The sequence below is a fragment of the Heptranchias perlo genome, chromosome 12, assembly GCF_035084215.1.
Source record: "Heptranchias perlo isolate sHepPer1 chromosome 12, sHepPer1.hap1, whole genome shotgun sequence".
Classification (NCBI taxonomy): Eukaryota; Metazoa; Chordata; class Chondrichthyes; order Hexanchiformes; family Hexanchidae; genus Heptranchias; species Heptranchias perlo.
Window position 1 is genome coordinate 66,516,499 of NC_090336.1, and position 16,272 is coordinate 66,532,770.

The 16,272-nt window shown below is 51.8% G+C and overlaps 1 non-coding gene and 5 pseudogenes across 1 annotated transcript; all 6 read left to right on the forward strand.

Annotated features, from left to right (window-relative positions):
- The first annotated feature begins 2,602 nt into the window (after window positions 1-2,602).
- On the forward strand, window positions 2,603-2,782 carry LOC137328289 (U2 spliceosomal RNA; annotated as a pseudogene).
- Window positions 2,783-4,170: 1,388 nt separating this feature from the next.
- Window positions 4,171-4,383, forward strand: LOC137328455 (U2 spliceosomal RNA; annotated as a pseudogene).
- A 6,498-nt stretch (window positions 4,384-10,881) lies between these two features.
- LOC137328302 (U2 spliceosomal RNA) lies at window positions 10,882-11,071 on the forward strand. Its single transcript, XR_010964771.1, has one exon. It is a non-coding gene; the product is annotated as a U2 spliceosomal RNA (small nuclear RNA).
- Window positions 11,072-12,459: 1,388 nt separating this feature from the next.
- LOC137328326 (U2 spliceosomal RNA) lies at window positions 12,460-12,661 on the forward strand (annotated as a pseudogene).
- Window positions 12,662-14,112: 1,451 nt separating this feature from the next.
- Window positions 14,113-14,283, forward strand: LOC137328345 (U2 spliceosomal RNA; annotated as a pseudogene).
- Window positions 14,284-15,667: 1,384 nt separating this feature from the next.
- Window positions 15,668-15,887, forward strand: LOC137328495 (U2 spliceosomal RNA; annotated as a pseudogene).
- Window positions 15,888-16,272: the final 385 nt, after the last annotated feature.

Below are 16,272 nucleotides of genomic sequence, written 5' to 3' on the forward strand. Positions count from 1 at the left end.
AAGGTGCACAGAGAGAGCTCTGTGATCAGCAGCCTGAAGGAAGAGAACGGCTCGGTCACGTCCTCGCAGCCCGACATACTGAGGATCTGCAAATCCTTTTATGCCGGACTGTACGACGCGAAGCCCACAGACAGCGCGGCCTCCCACTCCTTCTTGTCGTCTATCACGGAGGTTCTAGACGACAGCAAGCGGGAGAGTCTGGATCACCCGCTAACTCTGGACGAACTGACAAAGGCCGTCCGATCCTTCGAGAAGAGTAAGACTCCCGGAAGCGACGGCTTACCGATGGAGTTGTACTCGGCTCTGTGGGACTGGATAGGCCCAGACCTGCTGGAAGTGTACGGGGGTATGCTTCTGGCAGGCAGCATGTCAGACTCCATGAGGAAAGGCATCATCACCCTCATCTACAAACAGAAGGGGGAGAGGGAAGAAATCAAAAATTGGCGACCCATCTCACTACTTAACGTGGACTACAAAATTCTGTCCAAGGTCATCGCCAATCGGGTCAAGTCAGCCCTGGAGGTGGTGATCCACCCCGATCAGACCTGCGCCGTACCCGGCAGGAAGATCTCTGACAGCCTGGCGCTACTCAGGGATACGATTGCCTACGTACAGGACAGGGGGGTGAACACCTGCCTGATTAGCCTGGACCAGGAGAAGGCCTTTGACAGAATATCCCACACGTACATGATGGACGTGCTCTCCAAAATGGGGTTTGGGGAGGGAATCCGCAATTGGATCCAACTGCTCTACACAAACATCAGTAGCGCAGTTTCAATCAACGGGTGGGAATCAGAAAGCTTTCCGATCAAATCTGGAGTCAGGCAGGGCTGTCCTCTCTCCTCCGTCTTGTTCGTGTGTTGCATCGAACCCTTTGCCGAGTCCATCAGGAGGGATGCGGGCATAAGAGGGGTGACGATCCCGGGCAGCGGAGGCACTCAGGTCAAGGCCTCCCTGTACATGGATGACGTCGCCGTCTTTTGCTCGGATCAGCTGTCGGTCCGCAGATTGATGAGCATCTGCGACCAGTTCGAACTGGCCTCGGGGGTCAGGGTAAATCGTAGCAAGAGCGAGGCCATGTTCTTTGGGAACTGGACCGACCGATCCTTTGTCCCCTTCACCGTCAGGTCGGATTACCTGAAGGTGCTGGGGATCTGGTTCGGGGGGGCCGGGGCGTGCACCAAAAACTGGGAGGAGCGTATCTCCAAGGTTAAGCAGAAACTGGGACTGTGGGATCAACGATCCCTCTCGATCGTGGGCAAGAACCTGGTCATCAGGTGCGAGGTGCTCTCGGTGTTGCTGTACGTGGCGCAGGTCTGGCCCATACCTCGCTCCTGCGCCGCGACAGTCACCCGAGCCATCTTCCACTTTGTCTGGAGATCAAAAATGGACCGTGTCCGCAGGGTCACGATGTACAAATCTCCAGAGAAAGGGGGGAAAGGCGTGCCCAACGTGGCCCTCATCCTGATGGCCACCTTTGTGTGCGGCTGCATCAAGCTGTGCATAGACCCTCAGTACGCAAACACAAAGTGTCACTACGTGCTGAGGTTCTACCTGTCCCCGGTGTTGAGAAGGATGGGCCTGGCCACGCTGCCACGGAACGCTCCGTCCAGTTGGACCGTTCCGCCCCAACTGTCCTTCGTGGAAAGGTTTGTGCAGGAAAACACCTTTGACCACAAGGCGATCAGCAAGTGGTCCGCACGTAACGTCCTCGAGACCCTGCGGGAAAAGGAGATGGTGGATCCTGTCGGTTGGTTCCCCGAGCAGACTGTCAATGTCATTTGGCAGAACGCCTCATCGCCAGAGCTTTCAAACAAGCACCAAGACCTGGCTTGGCTGGTGGTGAGAAGGGCCCTTCCCGTCAGATCCTTCATGCACTCCCGGGCTCTCAGCGCCACCGCGCGCTGTCCCAGAGGAGGCTGCGGTGGAGACGAGACCGTCACCCATCTCCTTATGGAATGTGCCTTTGCAAAGAAGGTCTGGAGAGAGATGCAGTGGTATCTGTCCAGGTTCGTCCCGAGCAGTTCCGTAACACAGGTTTCTGTGCTCTACGGGCTGTTCCCGGGGACGCACACTGAGACGGACATCGGCTGCTGCTGGAAGACCATCAACTCGGTGAAAGACGCCCTTTGGTCTGCCCGAAACTTGCTGGTCTTCCAGCACAAGGAGCTGTCCTCGACCGAGTGTTGCAGACTGGCACATTCCAAGGTCCAGGACTACGTGCTGAGGGATGCACTGAGGATGGGTGCGGCCGCCGCAAAGGCCCTGTGGGGAAAGGCAACCGTTTAGAGCCTTCCCGCCATTGTAAACCGAGGGGCTGCAATCAGGGAAAAAACCCCTCGGGCAGAATGTAAAATTCAAATTGCTGTAATGTACCTGTAATGAATCTGAAATGGACCAGAAATGAATCTGTAAGCAATAATCTGTGTTGAGTATGATGCAATGAGACACCCTCGAGTGTCATGAACTGTAATTATGTCCAATGTGTTCATTGTACTGCACTTAACGTAACCTGCAAATTGTATAATCTGTATTGTGTACGTTTGGAAAGTGATATGACAACTGTTTTGTATGTACTGCTGCAAATTTTTATGAATAAAGTATATTTTTTGGAAAAAAAAGAAAAAAATCTGTTCTTATCAGTTTAATATCTGATACGTCCCCTATCTGGGGACCATATATTAAATTGATTTTTGGAACAGGGAGATGGAATAGGGGCTTGCTCCGTCCACTCCACGCATCGACCCAGTATTGCAGTGTCTCTGGGAACGGTGCACCTCCCTGTGGGGAGATATTCAAAAAGAAAAACAGCTCGTTCCCAGCGTCTCTGTCTGTACATGTGTGTGTGTGTGTATGTGTTATTAGTGAGAATAAAGCATATATATTGCACTGACTTTTTCAGCTCAGTGGTATCTTTTTCTTCTCCTGGGCTGAGTGCCGCTCGCACGCACGCACGCAGCCAGCGATATAATTGAAACTGCAAAATAACTGGACGTCCAGCTTGAGAGACAGCTTTCAATTGCAATCGGCACTCCTGAAACATTAACGCCTTGTTGCTTGCGACAGTTAACCCAGCCATTAACATGACAACGGACAGGGCCCAGTGAGGGAGCAGCTTGAGAGACAGCTTTCAATCGGCACTTCCGAAACATTAACGCCTCGTTTCTTTCGGGGGAGGAGCAGCTTGAGAGACAGCTTTCAATTGCAATCGGCACTCCTGAAACATTAACGCCTTGTTGCTTGCGACAGTTAACCCAGCCATTAACATGACAACGGACAGGGCCCAGTGAGGGAGCAGCTTGAGAGACAGCTTTCAATCGGCACTTCCGAAACATTAACGCCTCGTTTCTTTCGGGGGAGGAGCAGCTTGAGAGACAGCTTTCAATTGCAATCGGCACTCCTGAAACATTAACGCCTTGTTGCTTGCGACAGTTAACCCAGCCATTAACACGTCTTGTCTTTTTATTTCCCATCTCCAGCCAGCCAGCCAGCCAGCCAGCCGAGCCAGAGCCAGCATCTGCAGTATTTTCTTTTGATTGGTCTTGCCTGCTGTGGAAGGAATGTTTAAACACGAGCTGCTGATTGTCAGCACCTCACCTCTTTCTCGATTGTCTGTTGCAATCTCACTCACTCACTCACTCACTCACTCACTGTGAGACACGTCACGTCACGTCCCTAGTTTACCTTAAAGAGGTTTCCTTCCACGGCAGTTCGTTAGTGACGGAGAATGAGTGACGTAGGTCCGTTGAGACCCAACCCTCTCCCATCTGATTGGTGGCCTACTGGCAAAGTTACCAATCTGTCACGCAATCCGAGCAAGAAAGGAGAAAACGGCAACTTCTTTCAACTGATCCACTGTTGCAATTAGAAACGGTGGCAAAAATGTGCCCAGAACGGCAGTGCTGCGAGACTGCTTTAAACACAGTCAGGCAGAGAAAAAAGAAGGAGGGCAAACAGGACCCAAGATCAATTCGCATCGAGCGCGGTATCGCTTCTCGGCCTTTTGGCTAAGATCAAGTGGTCAAGTGGGGGAAGGCAACCATTTGGAGCCTTCCTGCCATTGTATGCCGGGGGGATGCAGTCAGGGAGAAATCCCCTCGGGCAGAGTGTAGAGCTTTGGCTTGTAGAGCTTTGGCTTGATGTAATGTCACTGCAAGGAATCTGGAATGAATCTGTAAGGCAATAAGGCACCCCAGAGTGTCAGAAAAAAAAAAAAAAAAAAAAAAAAAATCTGTTCTTATCAGTTTAATATCTGATACGTCCCCTATCTGGGGACCATATATTAAATTGATTTTTGGAACAGGGAGATGGAATAGGGGCTTGCTCCGTCCACTCCACGCATCGACCCAGTATTGCAGTGTCTCTGGGAACGGTGCACCTCCCTGTGGGGAGATATTCAAAAAGAAAAACAGCTCGTTCCCAGCGTCTCTGTCTGTACATGTGTGTGTGTGTGTATGTGTTATTAGTGAGAATAAAGCATATATATTGCACTGACTTTTTCAGCTCAGTGGTATCTTTTTCTTCTCCTGGGCTGAGTGCCGCTCGCACGCACGCACGCAGCCAGCGATATAATTGAAACTGCAAAATAACTGGACGTCCAGCTTGAGAGACAGCTTTCAATTGCAATCGGCACTCCTGAAACATTAACGCCTTGTTGCTTGCGACAGTTAACCCAGCCATTAACATGACAACGGACAGGGCCCAGTGAGGGAGCAGCTTGAGAGACAGCTTTCAATCGGCACTTCCGAAACATTAACGCCTCGTTTCTTTCGGGGGAGGAGCAGCTTGAGAGACAGCTTTCAATTGCAATCGGCACTCCTGAAACATTAACGCCTTGTTGCTTGCGACAGTTAACCCAGCCATTAACACGTCTTGTCTTTTTATTTCCCATCTCCAGCCAGCCAGCCAGCCAGCCAGCCGAGCCAGAGCCAGCATCTGCAGTATTTTCTTTTGATTGGTCTTGCCTGCTGTGGAAGGAATGTTTAAACACGAGCTGCTGATTGTCAGCACCTCACCTCTTTCTCGATTGTCTGTTGCAATCTCACTCACTCACTCACTCACTCACTCACTCACTCACTGTGAGACACGTCACGTCACGTCCCTAGTTTACCTTAAAGAGGTTTCCTTCCACGGCAGTTCGTTAGTGACGGAGAATGAGTGACGTAGGTCCGTTGAGACCCAACCCTCTCCCATCTGATTGGTGGCCTACTGGCAAAGTTACCAATCTGTCACGCAATCCGAGCAAGAAAGGAGAAAACGGCAACTTCTTTCAACTGATCCACTGTTGCAATTAGAAACGGTGGCAAAAATGTGCCCAGAACGGCAGTGCTGCGAGACTGCTTTAAACACAGTCAGGCAGAGAAAAAAGAAGGAGGGCAAACAGGACCCAAGATCAATTCGCATCGAGCGCGGTATCGCTTCTCGGCCTTTTGGCTAAGATCAAGTGTGTTCCTTTTCGGGCTTATTTGGATCTGAGCGGACTGGAACGCTGGCCGCGACCTCGTGCGCTCGCAAAGTGCGGACTTTGCTGTGATTGGTCGTTTGTGTGCTGGCTCCGCCCCTAAATTTGCATAAGGACCACACCAACACTGCAATGGCAGGGAAGGGCACCCGGGCAGTCGGCCATGGTGTGCCAAACACCGTCAGGGTGACGGTAACGACAGTCGAATGTGTTTCGCCGGTGGATCGGGAGCTTTTCGTCAAGCGCGTTCTGCTCGACTGCTGTGGATTCAAAGCGACGGACATCTTCTGCCTCCAGGATTTCCCTCGAAGCGGACATTTTGACGTCACCTTCAAGACCGTCGCTGGATGCCAGAAGCTTCTTCAAGTCTTCAAGGAGAAGGGGAGCGTCGGACTGCTGGCCATGCTCACTGCGGAGCCGCTTTTCACCCTCCCAACGCAGAGGAATCGCAAGCTGATTGTACACATGTACAACCCACACGTCCCGGTCGCCGATGTGCTGACGTTCCTCGCCAGATACGTCGACAGGGCGCAGAACAGCGTCGACGTCACCGACCAGTTTGGGATCTGGACCAGCAAGAGGGAAGTCACGGCAACGTTGAGACTGGACGCCCACGGCAACATCGTCCACCCTCCCTCCAGCTTCGCCATCGGAGGAAGTCGAGGATACATCACGTATGTGGGGCAGCCCAGAGTCTGTCGCACCTGCGGCAAATCCGGCCATTTGGCGAACACCTGCACTGCAACCATCTGCAAGAACTGCAAACAGGAAGGACACCAGACTAAGGACTGCAAGGAGAGCAAGCGCTGCAACCTGTGCGGGCTGGAAGGCCATCTCTACAGGGTCTGCCCCGAACGCAACCTCAGCTACGCCCAGGCGGCCAAGAACAACACAGCGGAGGAGGAGGGGGAAACAAGCAAGGATGCCCCAAAGAAGGCCAAGAGTCAGCGCCCGGCCGCGACCTCCTCCAAGAAGACCCTAGCCCAGGAAAACAATGAACGAGGAAAGGGTCAAGCCGAAAACTGCCAGACCCCGACACCCAGCTCCGAGCCTCCTCAACAGATGACAGAGTCCATGGACGAGGAGGCAGCAGAGGGAGGATGGCAGCTGGTGGTCAATAAAACCAAAAAGAAGAAGCCAGAGAAAAGGAAACAAGCCCCTGCCGACACTACACCAGGGGCCAAAAGAGCACTCGAGTCGCAGTCGGACTGCAACGACTACCCCGAGTCTGACGAGGAGGGACGACAGGAGCAAAGTGGTCAGCCGTCCCACCCAAAGCGGCAAAATACCCAAGGTGACCCCGATGCGAACGGCAGCCCCCATCTCCAGAACACTGGGAGCGACAACGCCTCCAGTGCCCTCCAGCTCCGGGAAGCCGGCAGCATCGTAGTGCCCAGCGCACACCAGCTCCGAGACACCGGGAGCAGCACCGCAGAGAGCGAAGACCAGCTCCGGGAAACCGGGAGAAGCGACAACGAGGAGCCCCAACCGATCGAGGATCGCACGGACTCTTCACCCGACACCAGGCCGCCGATGTCACCCCGGCGGGACGACGACCCCCTCTCTGAGGCAGAACAGAACTCGTACCTCAGCTCAGGGATCGTGGAACACTTTACACAGATCACCTATATGCAGAAACACGGCCAAGAGCTGGAAACAGCAAACGGACTGACGGGTGAGACTTCAAACAATTGTTAAAATGGGTCTGAAAGTCGCATCCATTAACGTGCGTAGCGTTAAAAGCACTACGCGATGTGTGTCGACCTTGGACTACCTGGCCAAGGTCAAGAGCGACCTGCTGTTCTTACAGGAGTGCGGCCTGCCGCATCTCAGCAATTACAGGCAATGGTCGCAGCGCTGGGCCCACGGGCCGTCTATCTGGTCGGGAGGCAACGATAACCGTGCCTCCGGCCTGGGGATTCTGCTGCGGGGGGGCAACTTCACCATCACCGAAGTAAAGGAGGTGGTGGGGGGCCGTCTCCTCGTAGCAGACGTAAAGTACAAAAACGCTCCGCTCCGGCTGATCAACGTGTACGCCCCGGCTCTGAAGGACGAGCGGCTGGCCGTCTTCCAGCAGCTCCCACTGCTGCTGGCGACGTCCAAGCCGGTCATTCTCGGCGGTGACTTCAACTGCATCATCGATGCGGCTGGACGATCCGGCAGAGCCGACAGCAAACTGGACGCCACGTCCAAACTCCTGATGGAAGCGGTGAAAGACGCCAAGCTGTGCGACGTCTTCAGCAACCCTGCAGACGGAGCGGCGCGTCAATACACCTGGTCCAGACCAGACGGGTCCGTCCGTTCCAGGATAGACTTCCTGTTTGTATCCCCGAAGCTCAAGGTCAGATCCACCAAGGTCACACCGGTGTTCTTCTCTGACCACTGCCTCCTCCTGGCCGACTGTCACCTACAGGACGATCAGAGAGTGGGCAGGGGGACATGGAAGCTGAACGTGAAACTGTTGACCCCGGGAAACATTGAGGAACTGACGAGGGATTACAAAGGTTGGAGAACCGTAAAACCCCTCTTTGATTCCCCAGTGCACTGGTGGGAAGCCATCAAGGCGAACATCAAGAGGTTCTTCATCCTCAAAGGTGTTCAGAAGGCGAGAGAGAGGCAGAGGGAAACGTCCCGACTCCAGAAAAGCATGCAGAATCTTCTCCTGCTGCAGTCGATGGGGATCGATGTCGGGGAGGAACTCAGAGAGGTGAAGGACCAGCAAGCCTCGCTCTTTGCCTCCGAGGCCTCCAAGATCATCTTCCGGTCCAGAGTCCGCTCCGTGGAGCAGGACGAGACTTGCTCGCGCTTCTTCTTCCAAAAGGTGCACAGAGAGAGCTCTGTGATCAGCAGCCTGAAGGAAGAGAACGGCTCGGTCACGTCCTCGCAGCCCGACATACTGAGGATCTGCAAATCCTTTTATGCCGGACTGTACGACGCGAAGCCCACAGACAGCGCGGCCTCCCACTCCTTCTTGTCGTCTATCACGGAGGTTCTAGACGACAGCAAGCGGGAGAGTCTGGATCACCCGCTAACTCTGGACGAACTGACAAAGGCCGTCCGATCCTTCGAGAAGAGTAAGACTCCCGGAAGCGACGGCTTACCGATGGAGTTGTACTCGGCTCTGTGGGACTGGATAGGCCCAGACCTGCTGGAAGTGTACGGGGGTATGCTTCTGGCAGGCAGCATGTCAGACTCCATGAGGAAAGGCATCATCACCCTCATCTACAAACAGAAGGGGGAGAGGGAAGAAATCAAAAATTGGCGACCCATCTCACTACTTAACGTGGACTACAAAATTCTGTCCAAGGTCATCGCCAATCGGGTCAAGTCAGCCCTGGAGGTGGTGATCCACCCCGATCAGACCTGCGCCGTACCCGGCAGGAAGATCTCTGACAGCCTGGCGCTACTCAGGGATACGATTGCCTACGTACAGGACAGGGGGGTAAACACCTGCCTGATTAGCCTGGACCAGGAGAAGGCCTTTGACAGAATATCCCACACGTACATGATGGACGTGCTCTCCAAAATGGGGTTTGGGGAGGGAATCCGAAATTGGATCCAACTGCTCTACACAAACATCAGTAGCGCAGTTTCAATCAACGGGTGGGAATCAGAAAGCTTTCCGATCAAATCTGGAGTCAGGCAGGGCTGTCCTCTCTCCTCCGTCTTGTTCGTGTGTTGCATCGAACCCTTTGCCGAGTCCATCAGGAGGGATGCGGGCATAAGAGGGGTGACGATCCCAGGCAGCGGAGGCACTCAGGTCAAGGCCTCCCTGTACATGGATGACGTCGCCGTCTTTTGCTCGGATCAGCTGTCGGTCCGCAGATTGATGAGCATCTGCGACCAGTTCGAACTGGCCTCGGGGGCCAGGGTAAATCGTAGCAAGAGCGAGGCCATGTTCTTTGGGAACTGGACCGACCGATCCTTTGTCCCCTTCACCGTCAGGTCGGATTACCTGAAGGTGCTGGGGATCTGGTTCGGGGGGGCCGGGGCGTGCACCAAAAACTGGGAGGAGCGTATCTCCAAGGTTAAGCAGAAACTGGGACTGTGGGATCAACGATCCCTCTCGATCGTGGGCAAGAACCTGGTCATCAGGTGCGAGGTGCTCTCGGTGTTGCTGTACGTGGCGCAGGTCTGGCCCATACCTCGCTCCTGCGCCGCGACAGTCACCCGAGCCATCTTCCACTTTGTCTGGAGATCAAAAATGGACCGTGTCCGCAGGGTCACGATGTACAAATCTCCAGAGAAAGGGGGGAAAGGCGTGCCCAACGTGGCCCTCATCCTGATGGCCACCTTTGTGTGCGGCTGCATCAAGCTGTGCATAGACCCTCAGTACGCAAACACAAAGTGTCACTACGTGCTGAGGTTCTACCTGTCCCCGGTGTTGAGAAGGATGGGCCTGGCCACGCTGCCACGGAACGCTCCGTCCAGTTGGACCGTTCCGCCCCACCTGTCCTTCGTGGAAAGGTTTGTGCAGGAAAACACCTTTGACCACAAGGCGATCAGCAAGTGGTCCGCACGTAACGTCCTCGAGACCCTGCGGGAAAAGGAGATGGTGGATCCTGTCGGTTGGTTCCCCGAGCAGACTGTCAATGTCATTTGGCAGAACGCCTCATCGCCAGAGCTTTCAAACAAGCACCAAGACCTAGCTTGGCTGGTGGTGAGAAGGGCCCTTCCCGTCAGATCCTTCATGCACTCCCGGGCTCTCAGCGCCACCGCGCGCTGTCCCAGAGGAGGCTGCGGTGGAGACGAGACCGTCACCCATCTCCTTATGGAATGTGCCTTTGCAAAGAAGGTCTGGAGAGAGATGCAGTGGTATCTGTCCAGGTTCGTCCCGAGCAGTTCCGTAACACAGGTTTCTGTGCTCTACGGGCTGTTCCCGGGGACGCACACTGAGACGGACATCGGCTGCTGCTGGAAGACCATCAACTCGGTGAAAGACGCCCTTTGGTCTGCCCGAAACTTGCTGGTCTTCCAACACAAGGAGCTGTCCTCGACCGAGTGTTGCAGACTGGCACATTCCAAGGTCCAGGACTACGTGCTGAGGGACGCACTGAGGATGGGTGCGGCCGCCGCAAAGGCCCTGTGGGGAAAGGCAACCGTTTAGAGCCTTCCCGACATTGTAAACCGAGGGGCTGCAATCAGGGAAAAACCCCCTCGGGCAGAATGTAAAATTCAAATTGCTGTAATGTAACTGTAATGAATCTGAAATGGACCAGAAATGAATCTGTAATCAATAATCTGTGTTGAGTATGATGCAATGAGACACCCGAGAGTGTCATGAACTGTAATGATGTCCAATGTTTTCATTGTACTGCACTTAACGTAACCTGCAAATTGTATAATCTGTATTGTATACGTTTGGAAAGTGATATGACAACTGTTTTGTATGTACTGCTGCAAATTTTTATGAATAAAGTATATTTTTTGGAAAAAAAAAAAAAAAAAAAAAAAAAATCTGTTCTTATCAGTTTAATATCTGATACGTCCCCTATCTGGGGACCATATATTAAATTGATTTTTGGAACAGGGAGATGGAATAGGGGCTTGCTCCGTCCACTCCACGCATCGACCCAGTATTGCAGTGTCTCTGGGAACGGTGCACCTCCCTGTGGGGAGATATTCAAAAAGAAAAACAGCTCGTTCCCAGCGTCTCTGTCTGTACATGTGTGTGTGTGTGTATGTGTTATTAGTGAGAATAAAGCATATATATTGCACTGACTTTTTCAGCTCAGTGGTATCTTTTTCTTCTCCTGGGCTGAGTGCCGCTCGCACGCACGCACGCAGCCAGCGATATAATTGAAACTGCAAAATAACTGGACGTCCAGCTTGAGAGACAGCTTTCAATTGCAATCGGCACTCCTGAAACATTAACGCCTTGTTGCTTGCGACAGTTAACCCAGCCATTAACATGACAACGGACAGGGCCCAGTGAGGGAGCAGCTTGAGAGACAGCTTTCAATCGGCACTTCCGAAACATTAACGCCTCGTTTCTTTCGGGGGAGGAGCAGCTTGAGAGACAGCTTTCAATTGCAATCGGCACTCCTGAAACATTAACGCCTTGTTGCTTGCGACAGTTAACCCAGCCATTAACATGACAACGGACAGGGCCCAGTGAGGGAGCAGCTTGAGAGACAGCTTTCAATCGGCACTTCCGAAACATTAACGCCTCGTTTCTTTCGGGGGAGGAGCAGCTTGAGAGACAGCTTTCAATTGCAATCGGCACTCCTGAAACATTAACGCCTTGTTGCTTGCGACAGTTAACCCAGCCATTAACACGTCTTGTCTTTTTATTTCCCATCTCCAGCCAGCCAGCCAGCCAGCCAGCCGAGCCAGAGCCAGCATCTGCAGTATTTTCTTTTGATTGGTCTTGCCTGCTGTGGAAGGAATGTTTAAACACGAGCTGCTGATTGTCAGCACCTCACCTCTTTCTCGATTGTCTGTTGCAATCTCACTCACTCACTCACTCACTCACTCACTGTGAGACACGTCACGTCACGTCCCTAGTTTACCTTAAAGAGGTTTCCTTCCACGGCAGTTCGTTAGTGACGGAGAATGAGTGACGTAGGTCCGTTGAGACCCAACCCTCTCCCATCTGATTGGTGGCCTACTGGCAAAGTTACCAATCTGTCACGCAATCCGAGCAAGAAAGGAGAAAACGGCAACTTCTTTCAACTGATCCACTGTTGCAATTAGAAACGGTGGCAAAAATGTGCCCAGAACGGCAGTGCTGCGAGACTGCTTTAAACACAGTCAGGCAGAGAAAAAAGAAGGAGGGCAAACAGGACCCAAGATCAATTCGCATCGAGCGCGGTATCGCTTCTCGGCCTTTTGGCTAAGATCAAGTGGTCAAGTGGGGGAAGGCAACCATTTGGAGCCTTCCTGCCATTGTATGCCGGGGGGATGCAGTCAGGGAGAAATCCCCTCGGGCAGAGTGTAGAGCTTTGGCTTGTAGAGCTTTGGCTTGATGTAATGTCACTGCAAGGAATCTGGAATGAATCTGTAAGGCAATAAGGCACCCCAGAGTGTCAGAAAAAAAAAAAAAAATCTGTTCTTATCAGTTTAATATCTGATACGTCCCCTATCTGGGGACCATATATTAAATTGATTTTTGGAACAGGGAGATGGAATAGGGGCTTGCTCCGTCCACTCCACGCATCGACCCAGTATTGCAGTGTCTCTGGGAACGGTGCACCTCCCTGTGGGGAGATATTCAAAAAGAAAAACAGCTCGTTCCCAGCGTCTCTGTCTGTACATGTGTGTGTGTGTGTATGTGTTATTAGTGAGAATAAAGCATATATATTGCACTGACTTTTTCAGCTCAGTGGTATCTTTTTCTTCTCCTGGGCTGAGTGCCGCTCGCACGCACGCACGCAGCCAGCGATATAATTGAAACTGCAAAATAACTGGACGTCCAGCTTGAGAGACAGCTTTCAATTGCAATCGGCACTCCTGAAACATTAACGCCTTGTTGCTTGCGACAGTTAACCCAGCCATTAACATGACAACGGACAGGGCCCAGTGAGGGAGCAGCTTGAGAGACAGCTTTCAATCGGCACTTCCGAAACATTAACGCCTCGTTTCTTTCGGGGGAGGAGCAGCTTGAGAGACAGCTTTCAATTGCAATCGGCACTCCTGAAACATTAACGCCTTGTTGCTTGCGACAGTTAACCCAGCCATTAACATGACAACGGACAGGGCCCAGTGAGGGAGCAGCTTGAGAGACAGCTTTCAATCGGCACTTCCGAAACATTAACGCCTCGTTTCTTTCGGGGGAGGAGCAGCTTGAGAGACAGCTTTCAATTGCAATCGGCACTCCTGAAACATTAACGCCTTGTTGCTTGCGACAGTTAACCCAGCCATTAACACGTCTTGTCTTTTTATTTCCCATCTCCAGCCAGCCAGCCAGCCAGCCAGCCGAGCCAGAGCCAGCATCTGCAGTATTTTCTTTTGATTGGTCTTGCCTGCTGTGGAAGGAATGTTTAAACACGAGCTGCTGATTGTCAGCACCTCACCTCTTTCTCGATTGTCTGTTGCAATCTCACTCACTCACTCACTCACTCACTCACTGTGAGACACGTCACGTCACGTCCCTAGTTTACCTTAAAGAGGTTTCCTTCCACGGCAGTTCGTTAGTGACGGAGAATGAGTGACGTAGGTCCGTTGAGACCCAACCCTCTCCCATCTGATTGGTGGCCTACTGGCAAAGTTACCAATCTGTCACGCAATCCGAGCAAGAAAGGAGAAAACGGCAACTTCTTTCAACTGATCCACTGTTGCAATTAGAAACGGTGGCAAAAATGTGCCCAGAACGGCAGTGCTGCGAGACTGCTTTAAACACAGTCAGGCAGAGAAAAAAGAAGGAGGGCAAACAGGACCCAAGATCAATTCGCATCGAGCGCGGTATCGCTTCTCGGCCTTTTGGCTAAGATCAAGTGGTCAAGTGGGGGAAGGCAACCATTTGGAGCCTTCCTGCCATTGTATGCCGGGGGGATGCAGTCAGGGAGAAATCCCCTCGGGCAGAGTGTAGAGCTTTGGCTTGTAGAGCTTTGGCTTGATGTAATGTCACTGCAAGGAATCTGGAATGAATCTGTAAGGCAATAAGGCACCCCAGAGTGTCGGAAAAAAAAAAAAAAAAAAAAAAAAAAAAAAAATCAAAAAAAAAAAAATCTGTTCTTATCAGTTTAATATCTGATACGTCCCCTATCTGGGGACCATATATTAAATTGATTTTTGGAACAGGGAGATGGAATAGGGGCTTGCTCCGTCCACTCCACGCATCGACCCAGTATTGCAGTGTCTCTGGGAACGGTGCACCTCCCTGTGGGGAGATATTCAAAAAGAAAAACAGCTCGTTCCCAGCGTCTCTGTCTGTACATGTGTGTGTGTGTGTATGTGTTATTAGTGAGAATAAAGCATATATATTGCACTGACTTTTTCAGCTCAGTGGTATCTTTTTCTTCTCCTGGGCTGAGTGCCGCTCGCACGCACGCACGCAGCCAGCGATATAATTGAAACTGCAAAATAACTGGACGTCCAGCTTGAGAGACAGCTTTCAATTGCAATCGGCACTCCTGAAACATTAACGCCTTGTTGCTTGCGACAGTTAACCCAGCCATTAACATGACAACGGACAGGGCCCAGTGAGGGAGCAGCTTGAGAGACAGCTTTCAATCGGCACTTCCGAAACATTAACGCCTCGTTTCTTTCGGGGGAGGAGCAGCTTGAGAGACAGCTTTCAATTGCAATCGGCACTCCTGAAACATTAACGCCTTGTTGCTTGCGACAGTTAACCCAGCCATTAACATGACAACGGACAGGGCCCAGTGAGGGAGCAGCTTGAGAGACAGCTTTCAATCGGCACTTCCGAAACATTAACGCCTCGTTTCTTTCGGGGGAGGAGCAGCTTGAGAGACAGCTTTCAATTGCAATCGGCACTCCTGAAACATTAACGCCTTGTTGCTTGCGACAGTTAACCCAGCCATTAACACGTCTTGTCTTTTTATTTCCCATCTCCAGCCAGCCAGCCAGCCAGCCAGCCGAGCCAGAGCCAGCATCTGCAGTATTTTCTTTTGATTGGTCTTGCCTGCTGTGGAAGGAATGTTTAAACACGAGCTGCTGATTGTCAGCACCTCACCTCTTTCTCGATTGTCTGTTGCAATCTCACTCACTCACTCACTCACTCACTGTGAGACACGTCACGTCACGTCCCTAGTTTACCTTAAAGAGGTTTCCTTCCACGGCAGTTCGTTAGTGACGGAGAATGAGTGACGTAGGTCCGTTGAGACCCAACCCTCTCCCATCTGATTGGTGGCCTACTGGCAAAGTTACCAATCTGTCACGCAATCCGAGCAAGAAAGGAGAAAACGGCAACTTCTTTCAACTGATCCACTGTTGCAATTAGAAACGGTGGCAAAAATGTGCCCAGAACGGCAGTGCTGCGAGACTGCTTTAAACACAGTCAGGCAGAGAAAAAAGAAGGAGGGCAAACAGGACCCAAGATCAATTCGCATCGAGCGCGGTATCGCTTCTCGGCCTTTTGGCTAAGATCAAGTGGTCAAGTGGGGGAAGGCAACCATTTGGAGCCTTCCTGCCATTGTATGCCGGGGGGATGCAGTCAGGGAGAAATCCCCTCGGGCAGAGTGTAGAGCTTTGGCTTGTAGAGCTTTGGCTTGATGTAATGTCACTGCAAGGAATCTGGAATGAATCTGTAAGGCAATAAGGCACCCCAGAGTGTCAGAAAAAAAAAAAAAAAAAAAAAAAAAAAAAAAAATCTGTTCTTATCAGTTTAATATCTGATACGTCCCCTATCTGGGGACCATATATTAAATTGATTTTTGGAACAGGGAGATGGAATAGGGGCTTGCTCCGTCCACTCCACGCATCGACCCAGTATTGCAGTGTCTCTGGGAACGGTGCACCTCCCTGTGGGGAGATATTCAAAAAGAAAAACAGCTCGTTCCCAGCGTCTCTGTCTGTACATGTGTGTGTGTGTGTATGTGTTATTAGTGAGAATAAAGCATATATATTGCACTGACTTTTTCAGCTCAGTGGTATCTTTTTCTTCTCCTGGGCTGAGTGCCGCTCGCACGCACGCACGCAGCCAGCGATATAATTGAAACTGCAAAATAACTGGACGTCCAGCTTGAGAGACAGCTTTCAATTGCAATCGGCACTCCTGAAACATTAACGCCTTGTTGCTTGCGACAGTTAACCCAGCCATTAACATGACAACGGACAGGGCCCAGTGAGGGAGCAGCTTGAGAGACAGCTTTCAATCGGCACTTCCGAAACATTAACGCCTCGTTTCT